The sequence below is a fragment of the Petromyzon marinus genome, chromosome 58 (genome assembly GCF_048934315.1).
Source record: "Petromyzon marinus isolate PM22_M1 ecotype Great Lakes invasive population chromosome 58, UKy_Petmar_22M1.pri1.0, whole genome shotgun sequence".
In the NCBI taxonomy this organism is placed as follows: Eukaryota; Metazoa; Chordata; class Hyperoartia; order Petromyzontiformes; family Petromyzontidae; genus Petromyzon; species Petromyzon marinus.
Window position 1 is genome coordinate 2148909 of NC_133724.1, and position 7802 is coordinate 2156710.

The window sequence follows — 7802 nt, forward strand, 5'->3', positions numbered from 1 at the left end:
GGGTCAACAATGTTGCCTCTATAGGGTCGACAATGTTGCCTCTATGGGGTCGACAATGTTGCCTCTGTGGGGTCGACAATGTTGCCTCTGTGAGGTCGGCAAGGTTGCCTCTGTGAGGTCGACAATGTTGCCTCTGTGAGGTCGACAATGTTGCCTCTATGGGGTCGACAATGTTGCCTCTATGGGGTCGACAATGTTGCCTCTGTGAGGTCGACAATGTTGCCTCTGTGAGGTCGACAATGTTGCCTCTGTGGGGTCGACAATGTTGCCTCTGTGGGGTCGACAATGTTGCCCCTATAGGGTCGACAATGTTGCCTCTATGGGGTCGACAATGTTGCCTCTGTGGGGTCGACAATGTTGCCTCTATGGGGTCGACAATGTTGCCTCTATGGGGTCGACAATGTTGCCTCTGTGAGGTCGACAATGTTGCGTTTATGGGGTCGACAATGTTGCCTCTGTGGGGTCGACAATGTTGCCTCTGTGGGGTCAACAATGTTGCCTCTATGGGGTCGACAATGTTGCCTCTGTGAGGTCGACAATATTGCCTCTATGGGGTCGACAATGTTGCCTCTATAGGGTCGACAATGTTGCCTCTGTGGGGTCGACAATGTTGCCTCTATGGGGTCGACAATGTTGCCTCTGTGAGGTCGACAATGTTGCGTTTATGGGGTCGACAATGTTGCCTCTATGGGGTCGACAATGTTGCCTCTATGGGGTCGACGATGTTGCCTCTGTGGGGTCGACGATGTTGCCTCTGTGGGGTCGACAATGTTGCCTCTATAGGGTCGACAATGTTGCCTCTATGGGGTCGACAATGTTGCCTCTGTGAGGTCGGCAAGGTTGCCTCTGTGAGGTCGACAATGTTGCCTCTGTGAGGTCGACAATGTTGCCTCTATGGGGTCGACAATGTTGCCTCTATGGGGTCGACAATGTTGCCTCTGTGAGGTCGACAATGTTGCCTCTGTGAGGTCGACAATGTTGCCTCTGTGAGGTCGACAATGTTGCCTCTATAGGGTCGACAATGTTTCCTCTATAGGGTCGACAATGTTGCATCTGTGGGGTCGACAATGTTGCCTCTGTTAGGTCAACAATGTTGCCTCTATAGGGTCGACAATGTTGCCTCTGTGAGGTAGACAATGTTGCCTCTGTGGGGTCGACAATGTTGCCTCTGTGAGGTCGACAATATTGCCTCTGTGGGGTCGACAATGTTGCCTCTGTAGGTTCGACAATGTTGCCTCTGTGGGGTCGACAATGTTGCCTCTCTGGGGTCGACAATGTTGCCTCTGTGAGGTCGACAATGTTGCCTCTCTGGGGTCGACAATGTTCCCTCTATGGGGTCGACAATGTTGCCTCTGTGGGGTCGACAATGTTGCCTCTATGGGGTCAACAATGTTGCCTCTGTGGGGTCGACAATGTTGCCTCTGTGGGGTCGACAATGTTGTCTCTATGGGGTCGACAATGTTGCCTCTATGGGGTCGACAACGTTGCCTCTATAGGGTCGACAATGTTGCCTCTATAGGGTCGACAATGTTGCCTCTATGGGGTCGACAATGTTGCCTCTATGGGGTCGACAATGTTGCCTCTGTGGGGTCGACAATGTTGCCTCTGTGAAGTCGACAATGTTTCCTCTGTAGGGTCGACAATGTTGTATCTGTGGGGTCGACAATGTTGGCTCTGTTAGGTCGACAATGTTGCCTCTATAGGGTCGATAATGTTGCCTCTGTGGGGTCGACAATGTTGCCTCTGTGAGGTCGACAATGTTGCCTCTGTGGGGTCGACAATGTTGCCTCTGTATGGTCGACAATGTTGCCTCTATAGGGTCAACAATGTTGCCTCTCTGGGGTCGACAATGTTGCCTCTCTGGGGTCGACAATGTTCCCTCTATGGGGTCGACAACGTTGCCTCTGTGGGGTCGACAATGTTGCCTCTATGGGGTCAACAATGTTGCCTCTGTGGGGTCGACAATGTTGCCTCTGTGGGGTCGACAATGTTGCCTCTATGGGGTCGACAATGTTGCCTCTGTGAGGTCGGCAAGGTTGCCTCTGTGGGGTCGACAATGTTGCCTCTATAGGGTCGACAATGTTGCCTCTATAGGGTCGACAATGTTGCCTCTATAGGGTCGACAATGTTGCCTCTCTGGGGTCGACAATGTTGCCTCTATAGGGTCGACAATGTTGCCTCTATGGGGTCGACAATGTTGCCTCTATGGGGTCGACAATGTTGCTTCTATAGGGTCGACAATGTTGCCTCTGTGAGGTCGACAATGTTGCCTCTCTTCGGTGTGGGGATCACGAGCCGGCTCACCCGCAGCGACTGCAGCAGAAATCAATGAATGCCTCTCACTGTTTGCGAGCGCTCTCTGCTCATAATTACACATACATACACCAATACACATACATACATACACACATACATACACACATACATACACACATACATACACACATACATACATACACACATACATACACACATACATACACACACATACATACACACATATACATACACACATATACATACACACAATCACACACAAACATACACACATACACACACATACATACACACATACATACACACATACACACGCCATTGTGGCTTTTACTGTGGGCGTTTTATTCTTCTACCATGAAACACTTTGGCGGCAGTGCTCGCTTGTGACCGCAGGAGCAAAGAGGTCAATCCTGGTCACAGTGGTGGTGGTGGCCACTGTCCCCCCCAATGTCTCAGGACAGCTTCTGCCACCTGCTACACAAGAGGTCAATCCTGGGAAAGGTCAAGGCAAGGAACGCCACGGGAGCGTCATGTTAACTCCCTCGCCTGGTATGCAGGAGGTCGTGGGTTCGATCACAAACCTGACGACGCCTGCTGCTGTATATTTGGAGTTTGCGTCTCTCTCTGTGGTGAGATGTTAACTACCTCGCCCGGTGTACAGGAGGTCGTGGGTTCGATCCCGACCCTGACGCATGCTCTAAACATTTGGAGTTAGCGGTGTCTCTCTCTCTCTCGTTATCATCACGGTGGCTATGAGATGTTAATTACCTCGCCCGGTGTACAGGAGGTCGTGGGTTCGATCCCGACCCTGACGCATGCTGTAAACATTTGGAGTTAGCGGTGTCTCTCTCTCTCTCGTTATCATCACGGTGGCTATGAGATGTTAACTACCTCGCCCGGTGTACAGGAGGTCGTGGGTTCGATCCCGACCCTGACGCATGCTGTAAACATTTGGAGTTAGCGGTGTCTCTCTCTCTCTCGTTATCATCACGGTGGCTATGAGATGTTAACTACCTCGCCCGGTGTACAGGAGGTCGTGGGTTCGATCCCGACCCTGACGCATGCTGTAAACATTTGGAGTTAGCGGTGTCTCTCTCTCTCTCGTTATCATCACGGTGGCTATGAGATGTTAACTACCTCGCCCGGTGTACAGGAGGTCGTGGGTTCGATCCCGACCCTGACGCATGCTGTAAACATTTGGAGTTAGCGGTGTCTCTCTCTCTCTCGTTATCATCACGGTGGCTATGAGATGTTAACTACCTCGCCTGGTGTACAGGAGGTCGTGGGTTCGATCCCGACCCTGACGCATGCTGTAAACATTTGGAGTTAGCGGTGTGTCTCTCTCTCTCGTTATCATCACGGTGGCTATGAGATGTCAACTACCGCGCCTCGTGTACAGGAGGTCGTGGGTTCGATCCCGACCCTGACGCCTGCTGCTGCTGTATATTTGGAGTTTGCGTGTCTCTCTCTCATCATCATCATCACGGTGGCTAGGTGATGTTAACTACCTCGCCTGGTATACAGGTCGTGGGTTCGATCCCGACCCTAACACCTGCTGCTGCTGTATATTTGGAGTTTGCGTGTCTCTCTCTCATCATCACGGTGACTAGGAGATGTCAACTACCTCGCCTGGTCTACAGGAAGTCGTGGGTTCGATCCTGACCCTGACGTATGCTGTAAACATTTGGAGTTTGCGGTGTCTCTCTCTCTCGTTATCATCACGGTGGCTATGAGATGTTAACTACCTCGCCTAGTATGCAGGAGGTCGTAGGTTCGATCCCGACCCTGACGCCTGTATACATTTGGAGTTTGTGTGTCTCTCTCGTTATCATCACAGTGACTATGAGATGTTAACTACCTCGCCTGGTATACAGGAGGTCGTGGGTTCGATCCCGACCCTGACGCCTGTATATATTTGGAGTTTGTGTGTCTCTCTCTCTTCTCCCCGTGGTCGCGTGGATTTTTCTAGGGCTCCTCCGGGGTTTTCCTTCCCCACATTTAGAATCACGCGTTCAGAATAATTTGTCTGCTATAAATATCCCACGTGATGATGAGCCACTTTGTTGAGCGATCATTTGCTTCTGAAACAAAGACCTACAACGTAGCACGGTGGGGGTCTTAAAATATACAAATAGAACTGAACTATTTCATTTAAAAGAAAAATTAGTGTTTAGTTTTTCAATCGCCAACACTGACGAGCAAACGGCGAATTAAAAACGAGGAGCGGTGAGGAACACCGGGAGTCGAGGAAGGGTCAGTGGGAAGGCATTGGAAAGTGCCTGGCTTGATATTTGGTAATCGGTAAGGGTCGAGCTAAGTGCTCTGAATTTGGTTGACTCCGTTGGTTCCGGTTCAGAGTTGTGGCTCGCATTGTTTGAGTTGTTAATTGGAGTGCTAGTGTCTGGCTGGCTGGCTAGGGTTTAAGGTAGTGAGTAGTGCTAGTGTCTAGCTGGCTGGCTAGGGTTTAAGGTAGTGACTAGTGCTAGTGTCTGGCTGGCTGGCTAGGGTTTAAGGTAGTGACTAGTGCTAGTGTCTGGCTGGCTGGCTAGGGTTTAAGGTAGTGACTAGTGTTAGTGTCTGGCTGGCTAGGGTTTAAGGTAGTGACTAGTGCTAGTGTCTAGCTGGCTGGCTAGGGTTTAAGGTAGCGACTAGTGCTAGTGTCTGGCTGGCTAGGGTTTAAGGTAGTGACTAGTGCTAGTGTCTGGCTGGCTAGCTGGCTAGGGTTTAAGGTAGTGACTAGTGCTAGTGTCTGGCTGGCTAGGGTTTAAGGTAGTGACTAGTGCTAGTGTCTGGCTGGCTAGCTGGCTAGGGTTTAAGGTAGTGACTAGTGCTAGTGTCTGGCTGGCTGGCTAGCTGGCTAGGGTTTAAGGTAGCGACTAGTGCTAGTGTCTGGCTGGCTGGCTAGCTGGCTAGGGGTTGAGGTAGTGACTAGTGCTAGTGTCTGGCTGGCTAGGGTTTAAGGTAGCGACTAGTGCTAGTGTCTGGCTGGCTGGCTGACTAGCTGGCTAGGGTTTAACGTTGTGACTAGTGCTAGTCTCTGTCTGGCTGGATAGCTGGCTAGGGTTTGAGGTAGTGACTAGTGCTAGTGTCTGGCTGGCTGGCTAGCTGGCTAGGGTTTAAGGTAGCGACTAGTGCTAGTGTCTGGCTGGCTGGCTAGCTGGCTAGGGTTTGAGGTAGTGACTAGTGCTAGTGTTTGGCTGGCTGGCTAACTGGCTAGGGTTTAAGGTAGCGACTAGTGCTAGTGTCTGGCTGGCTAGGGTTTAAGGTAGTGACTAGTGCTAGTGTCTGGCTGGCTGGCTAGCTGGCTAGGGTTTAAGGTAGTGACTAGTGCTAGTGTCTGGCTGGCTAGGGTTTGAGGTAGTGACTAGTGCTGGTGTCTCGCTGGCTAGCTGGCTAGGGTTTAAGGTAGTGACTAGTGCTAGTGTCTGGCTGGCTAGCTGGCTAGGGTTTGAGGTAGTGACTAGTGCTAGTGTCTGGCTGGCTGGCTAGCTGGCTAGGGTTTGAGGTAGTGACTAGTGCTAGCGTTTGGCTGGCTGGCTAACTGGCTAGGGTTTAAGGTAGCGACTAGTGCTAGTGTCTGGCTGGCTGGCTAGCTGGCTAGGGTTTGAGGTAGCGACTTGTACCCTCAGAACCAACACTGTTCTCCCCTCCTCTCCGTCGCGGCTCGGGAGCGTCTCAGAGTCTGGGAGCGTCTCAGAGTGTTTGAGCGTCTCACTCTCGGAGTGTCTCAGAGTCTGGGAGCGTCTCAGAGTCTGGGAGCGTCTCAGAGTCTAGGAGCGTCTCAGAGTGTTTAAGCGTCTCAGAGTCTAGGAGTGTCTCAGAGTCTAGGAGTGTCTCAGAGTCTAGTAGTGTCTCAGAGTCTAGGAGTGTCTCAGAGTCTAGGAGTGTCTCAGAGTCTAGGAGTGTCTCAGAGTCTGGGAGCGTCTCAGAGTGTTTGAGCGTCTCAGAGTGTTTGAGCGTCTCACTCTGGGAGCGTCTCTCAGAGTCTAGGAGTGTCTCAGAGTCTGGGAGCGTCTCACTCTGGGAGTGTCTCAGAGTCTGGGAGTGTCTCAGAGTCTAGGAGTGTCTCAGAGTCTAGGAGTGTCTCAGAGTCTATGAGTGTCTCAGAGTCTAGGAGTGTCTCAGAGTCTAGGAGTGTCTCAGAGTCTGGGAGCGTCTCAGAGTGTTTGAGCGTCTCACTCTGGGAGCGTCTCAGAGTCTAGGAGTGTCTCAGAGTCTGGGAGCGTCTCACTCTGGGAGTGTCTTCAGAGTTTGGGAGCATCTCAGGAGTTCCTCTCTACGCTTCTCGCTTGCGACGATGCTCGCTGCCCCCCCACCGTCTTCCCCTCCCATCTGTTTCAAATCATCATTCCCCATTCATCACCCACCCACCCACCCAGGCCCACACACCCCACGGTTCTCCTCCCCCCCACCACCACCACCACCACCCTCGCTCCTCTTCGGCTTCCCCCAAAGTTCCACGACGGGCGTCACATTTTCCGCTCTCTGGAACGCTCAGCTGCTTGTGAGCGATGGTGGGGTTGGTGGGTGGTGTGTGGGCGCGACTGGTCGGTGGAGGGAACAAAAGACCAAGAGGGACGATTGCTGCACGTGTTACCAGCCAGCCACTGCTGCTTGAGAGGCCCTGGGGGCTCCACGTCGTGCGCATCGAGTTCGATTCCTGACTCGGGTGCCCGTGCGTTGTCCTCTCTCTCTCTCTCCCTCTTCTGCGCGGATTTCCTCCGGGATTTCCGGTGTCTTCCCATAGTTAAAGAAAAGAACCCGAACAGTGCAACTGGTATTGACCACCACCATCATCCCACGCTGTTGAGCAATGGCCTACAAACTACTAAACCCGGATCACGGTGGCGACGGCGGCGGCAGCAGCAGCAGCGCATACGGCTGCGATAGAAACGTGGCAGGACCCCTCCTGAAATAAATAACAAAAATCCTCGTGAGGCTCGGCGAAGGCTGTCTTCTCCTGGGTAAACAAATAACAACAATAATCATTGTCTACTTATTCTTCTTCTTCTTCCGTAACGGCTGGTGATGTAGATCGGTGCCGGATGAAGCTAGTTGCGGGGCCTGTAGCATGATGTTACAAAGGGGCCCTAAATGAATAAACATATTTTTTTTTACTTGCATAGTAAGGTAATTGTATTTTTTCATTTGCAATACGGCCAGATAATACGACAAATCTCTAACCTTAAACACCCAGTCGTTCGTAAACGTTGAATACCAGTATAGTACTATAGTAATAGAGCAAGTGCAGAATCACTGAACCTGAATTATAAGCTTGAAAGCATTTAGCGTGGGGGCCCTTGAAAGTGCGTAGCTACTACACGTAGCTACTACACGTGTGTTAGCACAAGTAGCTACTACACGTGCAGTAACTACTTGTGCTACTAGGAGACTCCGACACTGCTTCATGTACGCTGTTGTTCCGGTCTCCGCGTTCTGGATGGACCGCAGCTGCACCGCTGCTACTGGAGAGTTGATGGACATCGATCTGCCGGTGTCTCGAGAAACAACGCAATCACAACAAA